The sequence below is a fragment of the Cimex lectularius genome, unplaced genomic scaffold, assembly GCF_000648675.2.
Source record: "Cimex lectularius strain Harlan isolate CLEC.00 unplaced genomic scaffold, Clec_2.1 scaffold87, whole genome shotgun sequence".
In the NCBI taxonomy this organism is placed as follows: Eukaryota; Metazoa; Arthropoda; class Insecta; order Hemiptera; family Cimicidae; genus Cimex; species Cimex lectularius.
Genome location: NW_019392768.1, coordinates 1,620,964 through 1,635,775, shown reverse-complemented (window position 1 = coordinate 1,635,775; position 14,812 = coordinate 1,620,964). Strand labels below are relative to the sequence as shown.

The following is a 14,812-nucleotide window of genomic DNA, read 5'->3' as shown; positions in this document are numbered from 1 at the left end:
TGATCAATTTTAGTTTTATTTCTGATAGGTGAGAGAATTGTCCATTCATATTCTAGTCCAAAAATCTAGCTTTGGTGCGATGCCAAATGCAAATGCGCGGGTAGAGACATGTGTATATAGATAGGTAAGTTGACGAAATAAGGAGCCCACGTAAGTAATTTAATAGCATAAATGGGCCTATGAGTACTATATGGGCCTCGGCTCCACGATAAACATTTTTCAAGTTAAATTGCTACTACATGGAAACATGTAGACTAATAAATAACAAACGAGAGCTCTAAAGACTCTCCAAGCTTATAAGATCCAAATTAAAAATTGTTTGAAACTGCCTGACAAAACATGGGATCTAGAAATAAGTAGGCCCCTGGTTTTCAGTGTTCCTTCCAGTGGTGTAATCAAATTTGCAAAGGATTAACATTTTATTAGATATTGGACTCGATGAAATACAGTTTTGAGTGGTTGAACTAACCTCAATAGTGAAATATCTCGAATACAATTGGGAAATTTTTTTATCTCGAATACAATATGGGCTTTTGAGTTGAATTAATACATAATGACATTTATTCACGGAACACCCTGTATATTCGATTAGCTTATGACACCTGATCACAACCTAAACCAATTAATCCTAAAACTAGTATTAAGGAGATAATAATCCTGGCTATGCGACGACCCTTTTGGAAGTTGAGTGGCAATTGGAAAAACTTAATTGATGGCTAGGAATTACATTTTGTAGTAATATTAGCATTATTTAATGGTTAAATGTTACATAATAAAGCCTATACATTTTTGTAAATTTATGTGAAAGCATCGTTACAGTTTTTCTACTATTTTAAAAAGAGAAATTCACTTCAATTTGTATTTATAAAAAAGACTGAGACTAAGCGGATCCGAGAATATTGTCCCTCGCCTAAAAAGAATCTTATTGATTTCTTCTCTTTATGATAATATGCCTGTGTTTTCATTAATTGTGAAAACATACTTCATCCACTCTACCTATTAACGTCACCAAAGGGCTGAAATGGTCACTTCCTCCTGTTTAGATGACTCTTTTGAGTTTTTAATTAGGCGTTGAGAGAAGGTTTATGTCAAAAGGCTTCTTTATTTTAAGTTTTAATAGAAGACTGAGCCTGCCTTGGCATTTTCACAGAAAACACCAACCCTTTTGTTTGTTGTCCTGTTTATTTACAAGTTAAAACTCGTCGACAACGAAAAAGAAAAAAAAAGTACAATTAGTCTTATTACAACAAAGCATATTATTAGAGGTGTTTTATGGCATTAATTATCACATTTTTGCACTTGTTTTTCATGGAATAACAAAAACACAAATCCAAAAACCAAATAATTTTAATTTTGTAAAAGCAGCTGGCCTGGTTTACAGAGAAGAGTGCTTACCCAAATTTGTTTGTCAAGAGCTGATCTAGTTCTTCGGCAAAAGTTTTTCGGCTATACTTTTTTCGAATATGAATTGCGTTATGTATGTCCACTTTGGAAGATTTTTTTTTTGAATAGTGAATAAAGAAAAATGAGAAAAAATCTTTCGTGTTTAAAAAATTGCCTAAACTCCTCGGCCATCCAATAAAATCCTTTTTGCATTTTTATCCGAAAGGATGCCGGGAAGTGCTGCAATAAAAACGTCATGATAGCCGGTTATAATCCTAATCCAGACATTTTTGTAAAACGGTGGGGTCTTTACAACGTGTATTGTGTAAAGTGGGATTTTGCAAACTTTATGAAGAAGGGTTATTATTTTATTTTATTTCAACAAGATTGGGGTGTATTGCGATTTGAAATTTCGTTCATTTTATCTCCTATACTTATAACATATTGACTGTGTGTATATGTGTGTACGCTTAAGTGTACTTCATTAATCACCTAACTTACAGGGAGGTTAGTAGAGGTTTTTTTTTTTGTAAGCTCAGAAATCAAACTTAAACTTTAAGTGAAGAGTATTCAAGTTAGGTATTTAATTCAGACCTTCAGGGAATGCTTAAAACGATTAACAAAGTGCCTTAAAAACTTATCTCCAGCGTTACTGCTTTTTTTAAACTTACTTATTCCTAATTCGTCCAATTAACCTTAAAAAGAGTAAGCGGATTTCTTAATAGGTTTTCCTAATTTTAATTTCTTTAGGCATAATCAGGAAAATCAGCTATGTTTTTCCACAGGCGAACAAGTGTTTCAACGAACCAGGCGGAGATTCTTAAGAAGTAATAATTAGATGTAACGCAATCAAACTTAGCCGTGGGAGAAAAAATTAACCGTTTTCCCGCTTGGGGTAAAAATAATGCTTAACTTTGGAGATTACTTTTACGGCAGGGCGTTTCTCGAAATCTCGACAGTCTTTAAAAAAAAGAGGCATCGGGAAAAACGGAAACACGAAAGTAATTATGAGGAGTCCCGAAGTTATTTATTTTAGTAATTAAATTAATTAAGACTAGTGCGGGTGGAGATGAAACATGCATCTTGACTTGGCCTCTCATTGCTGCGGCCAAGGCTTAAATTAAATTTATTTTTATTGCCCTCTGCTTTCTCTCTCTCCAAATGGAGTCATAGTGCTAAGTGGAAAATCGGAGAACCAACGAAGGAGAAAAAGAAAACTCTTTTTCCAACCCACAGCATTTCTATATAATTGCTTGATGTGAGATTTACACCAAACATCGGGTAAAATTAAATAAATAAATCATACATATTAAAATGGATTATCTAAAATCTATAATTTAAAAAAGTCAGTGTTTTAAATGTTTGCTTGATTATTTTAAAATGGTTTGTTTATGTTTTGTAATATGTAAAAATATTGTAATTCATCAGAGTCGGTGCCCATTTGAGGACATTATGTATAATATAAAAATTAAATAATTAAAATTAAAAAATAAAATTCCATATTGCAATATCTATGTGCCCAATAACCTACAATACAAAGTTTTTAAATGAGACAATAATTAAACCCATTTGGGCATACAGCAGTGAACGGTGGGGTTCAACGAAATAAACCAATTATCATAGTATGCAGAATTCCCAATCCAAAATCCTCCGAAAAATAATAAAATCTCTCTTCTACGTATGTAATCACACATTCCAATGGTCTTAAAATGTTTTGTATCAAAGATGTCATAAAATCCCGATACTTGAAATTTTACAACTTTGCTTTCATTACACCCCAATCGTTTAGTTTTAAATCTAAGTAACCTTAAATCTGACATCCCTCACTATCCCCAATAATCCCCCAAGCAGATCTGCTGCTGGGCTGTTTTTCTTGGCCCTGTTGGGCATGCGAGTCGTAGCACATATACCCTAGAATAAGTGTCACCGCTTGGTGATTCTTCACACCTAGTGCTCCTTAGTTTCAAATTTTGTTTCAGTTTTTTCAATTTCTACAATTTTACATTTTTATTTATAGTGTAAAAATAAATACTGTTGTAAAAGGAAAAGGAAAATTGAATGAAACTAAGTAAAAATAAGATATAAAATATATATATATTATAAGTAAAAATCCTTATAAGGGTAATTTTTCAAATAACGATTTTGTTGGTTATACACTTAATATAATGCAGAAATTGTGATGATTTTTAGGAAAAAACATTACACATGAAAATGGCCAGTTTGGTTGAAACTTTGTAAAAAGGATGTTTTTTTTCTTTAAAAACAAATCCTCTTAGAAAACGCCAAAGAATAACATAAGAGAAAGAGAACCGAAGATTGACGGTAAAGGAAGAGGGATGGGAAAAAAGTTGTTTTGACAAGTGAAGACCTTGATTACTTTTATTCGTCGTCCCATCATTGAAAAAGACGGGTAAATCCCTGACACTTGGTAGACTATTCCTTCTCACTGTTCTGTCGCGAAGTAAATTTCGAGAGCCCCCTCCCGAAGAAAATGATTTTAACAGTGCGCCTTTTAAATTCAATTAATGGAAAGCCGACCGTTCATCTTTCGTTTTCTGTTGGTAAACCTGCTCGGCTGCCCCGGCTGGTGGAACAGTGTTCGCGCCGTGGCCCGCTTGTGATTCTCTGATTTTTCCTTCTGCTATTTCACATCTTCCTTTTCTTCTTTTCGCCTCTTCATGTTTACCCGGTTTGCCCTCCGTTATACCAAAAACACGCGAGTGCCAGCTCTGTAATCCGGAACATGAAGAATCGTTTGGGTGGAATCGCCGAACAGTGAGTCGCCTTATTTCCGTTAATTCTTTAACCCCTTGTTTGTCTCCGCTTATAATTATCTTCATTCTTTTTAATTTAATATTTACACAGTCCATTAGAATGTCTATAGATTTAGGTGATCATAATGATAATTAAAAGGCTAGTGAAAAGCTAAAAAAATAGCTAAAAGAATATTTTTTATAAATTTAACTATAAATAATACAAAGGATAAATTGAATCATATAACCTTAATCCTAAAAATATCTGGGAAATATTTACAGAAGCAACTAATGACAAAAAAATTCTATTAGGAAACCACTAATATTGGTGATCTAACAAATCAGAAAATTGTATCAAATGATTTAAATAGCAACCTACTTTAATAATTTTCTTACTATTTTACAATTAATTAAGGTTTTTAGTTGAGATGAAAAAAAGTTAATGGCACCAGATTGTTTCTTCATCTCAACTAAAAACCTTAATTAATTGTAAAGTATTAATTGGTCAAGCGGACCACGAAATTAGTGAATTAATTTCTTACTATTGTTGGTACAAATATAAAACAAAACATTATTTCTAAACAACTCCCCTAAAATAAGTAATGTAATGGATTGACTATCTTGTTCAACCTCTTCTATATTAAATTTTTCTTGGCTAAAACCTTAAAAAAAAATTTCTGAAATTTTCTGAAAAACTTCTATTTATGTTAAATGGAATAACATTTTTTTTCAAGATGTTTATTTTATTTATTGCTATTTGTACATAATATACATTGAGCAAATAGTTAGTTATAAACAAATCTGACAGACCTGTCAGACCAGGAGGTAGTAGGGAGAGAAACCAACTTTTATTTAATTGGGGGGGGGAGTTAGAGTTAATTCGGTGGGTTAGATAGAAGGTCACGAGGCCATCGTCGTTTTAAACGGCGTGGAGGATTGTAAGGCTGAGATGTTGAGGTCAGAGTAAGGGCTAGAGAGTTAGGGTGGAGGGAGAGTTTAGAGTGAAAAGTGAAGAAGCGTGTTTGGATAAGATCTTTGACGAAAGGGATTTTAAGATCTTTATGGATCTTTTGATTTGTGACATAGAAGGGAGCATTGAGGATACGGCGGAGAACTTTAGATTTAAACGACTGAATTCGTTGGATATTGAATGATTTGGCCGAGCCCCACAGCTCGACTCCGTAGGTCCAAATAGGTCTGATGAGGCGATTAGTTTCTTCTGTATGCTTACTTTTGATTTTGGTCGAAGAAGTTGTCGGAGTAGTCCATATCTTTTGTTAAGTTCTTGCCGTTTTAATCGTGTATGTGGGTTCCAAGTAAGTCTACTATCTAAGTAAAGCCCAAGGTGGCGGACTTGGTTCGATGGTGGTATTATTTTGTTGTAAATGTGCACTGGTGGACCGGTTTACAACCTGTAAGCGTAAATGTAACTTGTTGGCTTTTTTGTTCGTTTAACCGGCTTGGTGTTGTTGGAGTGCTTCTATTGCTAGGGTAGGATTGGAGTGTGTTGTTAAGATTGCGGTTCGTCCGCGTAGGTTGTGATTTGTGTGTTTGGATGTGTGGTATGTCAGCAGTGTAGATGGTGTAGAGGATTGGGCCTAGGATACTTCCTTGTGGAACCCCAGCTTTGATTGGTGGGATAGATGAAAAATCGGTGCCGATTCTTACTTTAAACCATCGATCTGAGAGGAAGGATTTCACGATAAAGTAGTAGGAATGAGGGAGGATACATTTTAACTTATAGAGGAGGCCGCAGTGCCATACTCTGTCAAATGCTTCCGTAACGTCCAGAAATACGGCTGAGCAGTATTGTTTGTTTTCTAGAACCGAAGATATCGTGTCGACTACTCTGAAGCACTGCTGAACAGTGGAATGGAGAGTTCGAAACCCAAATTGATGATTAGGAATTACGTTTTCAGAGTCGAATATAGGAATTAGTCTTTTTAGGAGGATACGTTTAAAGATTTTGGATAAAATAGGAAGGAGGCTTATTGCTCTATAAGAGGATGGGGCACTGGAAGATTAGTGTGGTTTTGGTATTGGAGTTATTAAAGATAGTTTCCACTGGATAGGGAAATAGGTAGTGCGAAATATTGCATTGTAAATAGATGTAATGTACACTATTGCTTTTTTGGGTAGATTTCGGAGGATTTTAGGGGTAATTAGACCATGGCCTGGAGATTTTCTTTCGGAAAGGCGGAGAATCTGATACATGACATCTGCGGGGTGGATGGGCTTAGTAGGTAGAGCGAGAGGGAGAGGAGAGTGAAGGAATTGGCCTAACAAATAAAAACACTTCTTTGGGTATATTTATCAAATTATTTATTAAAACAATTTTCTTCCATAATATGTCTTCCTGAAATTCATATTTATAATTTATCTTTTAAACTTGAACATTGCCCAAATGAATTGAAAAAATCTATAGTAATCCCATTACTTAAATCGGGTCCAAAAAGAGATTCTAACAATTACAAATCTATTTCCCTTACATATCAGCAAGTAACATTTAACAAATAATTTCCCCAAACAAATGTTAATTTCAATCATGTAAGTCTGCACTATATGGACTTTTTGAGGTTTCTGATGATATCAAGAGGTCTTGACAATAAAAATAAAGTCACAGGATTGTTTTTCATATCTCAAAGGTGTTTGATTCTTTAGATCATGCAGTATTCCTTGAAAAACCTTTCAATTTTGGTGTATAGGATCAGTATAATACCATTAAATGATATTTGTTAAATATGCCTCAAAAACGAAAACAGCCAAACTTTTAGCAATCCTACTAATATTCATTTGGGTGTCTGTAGTATTTTTGATTTACATGATAGACTTACGTAAACTAAAACTTTCTGGAAAATATTGGGATTCGCTAATGATACAGCTAAACCTTTTTGTCCCAGAATTATGATGATATTATAAAAAATATTAACGAAGTAATAATAAGATCATTGTTTGGGATGGTACCCCAAAACCTACAATTACTCTAATAATTATTGCTCAAAATTCTTTATTAAAAATATTGCTACATTAACATAGAAGGTACAACATAAAAAAACTCCACATTGATTTTAACGTTTTAGAAGTCAAATAATTAATTTTGATTTATTTATGTCTTCTTATTTCTAAGCATAAACTTTTATGCATTATGGCGGAACAAATGCGTTAATACTATTTGTTGTTCATAATTAAACATTTCTTTGTATTATAACAATGCATATAATGTTGGATTAAGATTCTAAATAAAAAAATTGATATAAATTCCTTTCCTTCTTACGATCAATTTAAATTTTTTAAACATATATCATTAAAGAAGAGTAATATACTAATTAAATAATTATTTAAAACGTTTCCAAAAAGTCAATTGTCTATTACATTGAATGTATATTGCTACCACTAATTATTTAAATCTGTTTTTGATTTATTTTTGTAATGTATAAAACTATTTGAGAGCCCACAACTCCTGCTCTCAAGCAAAATTTAACCTTATTGAGAGCAGGCTGTCCATTTTACATTATTAGATTACAATGCCGAGCAAATAAATTCATTTTTGTCTTTATAGAGTATACTTATAACTGAACAATCCAGTTATATATTTTAAAAAAAGTTTTTTCTTTAGTAAACGAACATTTTTAATGTTCAAACTTTATAGTATGACTGTTCGGTCGCGACGTAAATTTGGAGGGCCCCCCTCCCGAAGCAAAAGGTTTTAACAGCGCGCCTCTGATTTCAATTAATGGAAAGCCGACCCCTCGCCTTTTGTTTTCAGTTGGTACAACTGCACGGCCGCCCCGGCTGGTGGAACCGTGATCGCGCCGCGACCCGCTTGTGATTTTCCGACTTTTCCTTCTGTTTTTCACTTTTCTCATCTTTCTGTTTACCCGGTTCGCCCTCCGTTATACCGAAAAACACGCGAGTGCCATAACCATGAACCCAGAACATGAAGAATCGTTTGGTTGGAATCGCCGAACGGTGAGTTAACCTTATTTCCTATCATTCTTTAACCCTTTTATTTTTCACCGCTTATAATTCTCTTCTTTCTTTTTAATTTAATGTTTACACAGTCCACTACATATATTTAACGGTTTTCCGGTCAAGTATTTAGTTTTACTTACGGTCGGAATAATTAATATTTGAACCTTGCCGGTATTGCACGAGCTTGCCCGAAAGGCTACTATCCACGACTTGCCATTCCTTATCTTCAAGTTATATTTTTTTTTCGTTGAATTTCAAGGTCGACTAGTTAAAAACATTTACCGAAATTTAAAACAAAAAGAATTTATAATGTTTATTTAGCGTAATTATTTTCTAACGAAATGTGTATAATTTCATTTATTTCTCGTTCTGTTTTCACATTTAAAAGATCGACTTATTAAATTCCTACAATGGACTTAACAATTTTAAGTTGTATAAACTGGACGGCAAAGAATGCAGAAATATTTGCGTACAAGCTGGTTACGAATTGCAAAGGCAATGACAATTAGCCACTTTTTTGACTCGGTTGGGCAAGATTGAAGATTATAAGTCTTTCGATCGAATCCCGGATGAAATTATGACTCTGAATGAGGCTGGTGAATAAAAACAAAGAATTGCCGGTCTCTTGGTTTGATGAAATGTTTTTCTTGGTCAAAGATATGTCTCAGCTCAACACTCTAAGAAGGCGAAGTCTGATCCAGAAGTTCAAATCTCTTCGATGTCTAATAAGCAGAAACTTCCCAAAATTGACGTAAATATATTTTCTGGGGGTTTCCAAGAATGGTCGAACTTTTTTGTCATTGTTTACATTCTCATTCACGGAATAAAACCTTGTCGGATTTGGGAAAGCTTCACTATTTACGTTCCTTTCTCCGCGTGCCATTTGAAATTAATGAGATAATGAAAAAATAAATAGGTTTTGAAAAGGCAGTCAACCTGTACATCTTTTTCTATGTGTGATAAGCACTTTTCTTCCGTTGACATAAAAGTCTTTAGTTCGAATAATGATAAGGCCTGGAAGGCGTTTTCGCCTTCACCGCATTCTCTGAAAATTTTATCTCTTCAAGAAGTGATCAAAATGCCTAAAAAAGTGGAAGTCTGTAAGCGAGAGGTCGGGTGAATATGAAGGGTGCGGTAAGGTTTCATATCCTAAGTCCTTAAATTTCCGCCGGGTTGGCATTGCGATATGTTGCCATGAGTTATCATGAAGAAGATTCGGCGCCTTACGGTTTACCAATGCTTGAGAAAGACGTTGCAGTTTCCCATGCGTTTTGTCTATTTCTTAGCAATATTTCTCGGCTGTGATATTTTCACCATAATTCAAAAGTTATAGTGAACAACCCCATCAGTACACCACCAGTTATCATTAGATTATTTGGGTGCAGATGAGGTTTCGGAAAGTGTTTTGGTCTTTCTTCCTTGTCCAACCAGTGACCTGTTTGCCCCTGTTACCATACAGAATCCATTTCTCATTCGCACGTGAGATGAATCGATCATTTTGGTGGCGCAACAAAAGAGACGTGCAAATTTCAAATCTTAGATTTCTTTGGGCTTCGGTTAATTGGTGCGGTACCCATTTGTCGAGCTTCATTACTTTACCAATTTGCTCCAGATGGCGAACAACGGTTGAGTGGTCGACACTAAGCTATTCCGTAATTTCTCGCCTTGTCTCACGTGAATTTTCTTCAATCATTTCTTTGTTTCCAGCCCCGCGGCACAAACATTAACGACGGTGCTTCTTGGGAACGCTGAAGCCCTGATTGCGGATACTGATGGAAATATGCATCCAATTCGAATGATTATTGACCCAGGTTCTCAAGTATCCTTCACCTGTTGTTTTCAGCGTGTAAAACCGCATGGCCCTCGAACTGGTCGATCTGCTTGTAGTTCACTGACTTTTCCTTCTGTTTTCCACACCTTTGTCTTTTCGCATCTAACTGTTTACTCGGTTCACCCTCCGTTATGCCCAAAACAATGCGAGTGCCAGCTCTGGAACCCGGAACATGAAGAATCTCTGTATGTGGGAATCGGCGAATGGTTGTTACCTTACTTCCGTTGATTCTTAACCCATTTTTGCACCGCTTATAATTCACTCTTTTATTTTAATTTAATAGTTAGACAGTCCGCTACACTCACAATCCATCATTCCATGCCAGCGTTTAAATTACATATGATTAATTTCTTAAGATATTTGACGACTCATATTTTTTTAATACATTTTACACTTGTACTATACGTGCATGATCTAAAAAAATATTTAAAAAGTGATTAATAGACAATATAATGATAGCAATTTTATTGCTCATTAAACACACACTTAACCGCAAAACTGAGTTGTAAAGTATGTTAATCTTATCCATGGAATCATATGATGAAATTAAGGTTAAGGGTAAAGTGTGAGGTTGGGCAGAGACAATCTCTTTACGGCCTTACGCATCGCCGTTAATATTATTCTATTTTGCAATGTCCATCATTAGAATTTAATGTACATGTAGCGCAAAGAGCCAAAGATGGAATACTTACTAAGAGCCTTGAGCATTTCAAATGCTTAAACGCAATACAGAGTTGAAGATCTGGTTCACGTACATATATATGATTTTGGTATTTCATACTCATGAAAATTATAAAATGATAAATATGTTATTTCTAATGAAGAATTTTTTTCATATTATCTCATACTCCATGTAATAATTCGGTTCCTTGATTCAGTGTAGACGACAATACATTAACACTTTAAAAGCACCTTAAAGCTTTGAAAATACTATACCGCAGTACAACAGTGAATAGTAGGTTAACGTATCTTCCGTTTTTCTCTACGTTAGGTATCTGTGTATTAACATGTAATATTAACGGCAATATTTTGTTTTTATAATTTTTCTTTTTCTAGTGTGAAACTTTATGTATTAACTCAAACTTGTTAAAACTATGGTAAAATCAGAGGAGAAATGAGTTATAATAAATATATCAGTCACAACAATCTGTTTTTACTACTACAACAGAAATGAATAACTAATTAACCTACCTATACACTTTTTGGTTCATACAAATATTATTTTCTAACTCGATTTATACAAACAAACAAAAAAATATTTCACCCTCCACAGGTGAATAAATTCAATGTGAAAGGAGACAAAGCAAAGAATTCAATTTCCTTCTGCATGTAGTTGAAGCTATAAATCCCCCGGGCGGCATGTCCCTTGCAACAGCGAAACATTCCCCAGACTGTTTCGAGACTTGAAACCCGCCCAAAAATCAACGGCCGACCGGTAAATAAATGGATAGATAAATAAATAGCGGTTTCGCATACCGCTGGCCACCGAGTCTCTGATAGAGTTGTGCGAGGCCAAGTGGCCGGTTAACCTCGTGTTTAGCACATTTATCCTTTGTCCAAACATAAGTAGCCGCGATAAATCTCGAGAGGACCAGGGAAACCTTATATAAGACGCCGCTCTCTCTTCTCTCTCTTCCATATATTATATACTCAGGAAATATATACCTCGAGCCCTCTCGGCTCCAAAAAGTGCTACTTTATTATTTTTACCCTCTCTAGGTGCATTTCGCATTGTGTTACCTGCTCGCCAAAGCGGAATATAAATCATATGAATCATACATAAAAGAAAAACAAAATTATATCACTTTTTCCTCCGGTTTTTGCTTGATGAATTCACTGATAGAGATAATTTAACGGTTTGAAAAACAAATATAAATATATAAAATAAAATAAAGTATAAAAAAAAGAAATAATAAGTAAATAAAGACCATAGATAAAATAGAATTAATAACAGAGTGATTGTTAGATAAATGGAGAGAGAGAAAGGGAGAGAGAGAGAGAGAGAGAGAGAGAGAGAGAGAGAGAGAGAGAGAGAGAGAGAGAGAGAGAGAGAGATAGATAGTGGGTGTGTGTATGTGAGAAGGAGTGAGAGAGGGGAGAATAAGGCAATAAAATCAGAAATATCTCTATTTGTCCAATTATCAATCTGTCCCTCAGCCGTATGCTAGTAGATCCATCTGTCACATCTGCCATACCCACATATATAAGTGGAGTAGGTCGTTTTTGGACTGCGAGTCAGTGAACACAAGTTCAACTGAACGACACTCAATCACTTTACTTGGTCCGTTTGATAACATCAATTGGCGATCAACATATAATTTTGTATGGTATAGTCAAATTAAATGAATCTCTTATTCAGTCCGTTGGAAATACAAAGACTGGACAGTTGCAAAAACGCTAAACCGCATACGTATAAAATTTCAAAAAAATAATTACAAAGCGAATATTCTAATGCCAGAGAGGTATATCTAGAAAGTAGGGAATCTGGAATCTAATAAAACTTATATTTTACAAACGAGCTTGTTTTATAAATAATATAAAAACATGAATTTTTCGGTGACTTCTCTACTGAATTTTGATATTTTGCCATCCTAAATATCCCCCCCCAAATGGGATTCAATTATTATTATAATGAAATATATTATGCTAGCGCCTCTGGGCCCCCAGGGAGTTTGATATGAAGATCTGTGCTGTTGCGAACCACTTTAAAAAAAACGGAAAAAGCACCCTTCTTTGTCAATAAATTTATTTTCCATCGTAATTGATTAAAAAAATTAAGAACTGGGAACTTCCATTTGGGAGACATTACAAAGCGCACTTCTGTCTTTAAATGTAGTTGTTTCCGTCAGTTGTTAGTTTTGTTTATTGGTTTAATCAGTGACATGAATGAAAAAAGTATTATTTATGTACTTTAATGCTTTCCGTCCTATAATTAACGGTGGATGTGTGGTCTAAAATCTTGTTTTACGGCATGAAATGAAGGTATTTGTTGACTCAGGCTAGAAAATTTGTGAAATCAGTTTTGTTTCATTCCAATTCTGCTAATGATCTTTTTCGTTTTAAATTTAACTTAAAAATAGTTGAAAATAATTATATACGTATGAAGGGTGTAAGACAATGCCGGTCACTTTTTGTCTTTTATTTTTGTATATTTAGTAGATTCCCAAATATTAACTCTCCAGTTTCACAGGTAACAATATTAAGCTTGTCATCATTTCCTGACGTCCCGCAAGTTTTCGGCAAGTACGGTAGAGTACTTGTCCGAACTGTAGTAAAACTTCTTTTAAGTTGCTTCTCCCTGTAGGAGAGAAATACTCTGTTTACAGGACAATTTACAGATGCTCCAGTACAGAAGACGTATTTTTTATGTATTAACCCTTCTTAGTGGAGAAACAAGTAAAATAATAATTGTTCTAGTCTGTACGAAAACCCCTAATAGCGTTCTGGGCAGATTAGTTTTTCATTTTTCTTAGATATAATAAATGATCTATGTGTGTCAAAATGATCTCTCTTCATGTTAAAAATATATTATTTGAACGTGTTTTTTAGTGACCAGTTGTTTAATAATTTGTATGATTGTAAGACACTAAAAAACAATCCTAGTGTAAAACAACACAACTTTCATTTCGACAAAATACAAATACTAAACTCTGAAAAAAAAAATACAAACGGAACTTTGTAGAAATGGTTTACATTAACAGAGATACAAACAGCATTATTTACAGCACAGATAACTAAACTTAGCCGTAGCTACACCAACATCAAAAAGCAAACAAACTATTAATCTTTATTTTTAAACCATATATGTTTTGAGGTCATAATTGAACATACTAGTTATTTCAATTAATTATTCTTTTTATCTAAGGTCTTGGTTGAGATGAAAAAATTAGTGTCACGAGCGAGATTCGAACGAACGACTTTCGGCTGAATACGGCGCTGTAACTAATTGAGCTATCCGAAGGTTGTGAGTTCGAAGCCCGCTCGAGATACTAACTTTATCATCTCAACCAAAATCTTAGATAAAAAGAATAATTAATTGAATTTTATTTAATTTTATTTTTAAATATCATTCCTTTGTTATCGAACTTAACAATTAACTTCCTTTCTAATATTGAGTACTGTGTAACCCCGAATCACAAATCCAATCCAGAAAATCGCCATTGTCGATTTCCTTTCAGTTAAATAAAACCGCCTATGATAAAGAAAATTTTCCAAATTTACCGCGTCCCCCTTTCCGTCACAATCGTATAAAACAGCAGAATACGAATTCAAGTTTCACATCAATTTCATTCAACATCTATTTGACACCAAATAATAGCACCACACTTTATGTGAGTAAGAAATATTTGGTTCAAAGTTTATATTTACATCTTAAATTGTCTTTTTTCCCATCAATAGATGTTTTGTATTTCACCCAGGCACTGAAGATGACCCGAATAAAGGTCGAAACGTCGGCAAAAAAATGAATAGGTGATTTTCTAAACTACCTCATTTTTGACCGCTTCTTATGAATCCAACAAATTATATTATTTGTATTGGAGTGTTTCCGTGATCTTTTTAACTTCTCTCATACATTCTAAACTTATTTTTTTTCTGATTTTTTTCATTTAAGTTTAAGTTCCTTGTGTTTAAGATGTTAATATGATTGACTTTAAAAGAAAGAAAAGAAGTGCTTGAAACAAAAATTTCGGGAGACTTCGTAACTAGATACCTGGAATATAGTTAGTACATAGTTCGTACACTTACTTACCTATACCTACTTGAATTTTTATTTTTTTCCTAGTCTCTCACAGTTCAACAAAAATATTTGTTCAAGGATAGCGGCATACGAATAAGGTCTTAACTTTGTGAATTGATTATCTTGCTGCTTGAA

At 34.1% G+C, this 14,812-nt stretch overlaps 1 protein-coding gene across 5 annotated transcripts in view; it reads left to right on the top strand.

The window, feature by feature from the left end:
• LOC106667815 (protein eva-1 homolog C) overlaps nt 1–14,812 on the top strand; it is a 618,009-nt gene that overhangs the window by 17,006 nt on the left and 586,191 nt on the right. The window contains exon 1 of one of the 5 annotated variants that reach the window (XM_024227528.1): nt 7,947–8,105. The exons of the other annotated variants lie outside the window; for them this stretch is intronic. The gene's annotated coding sequence lies outside the window, so the exon portion shown is untranslated. Of the gene's footprint in view, nt 1–7,946; nt 8,106–14,812 lie in introns of those variants that run through there. 5 annotated transcript variants of the gene reach the window in all.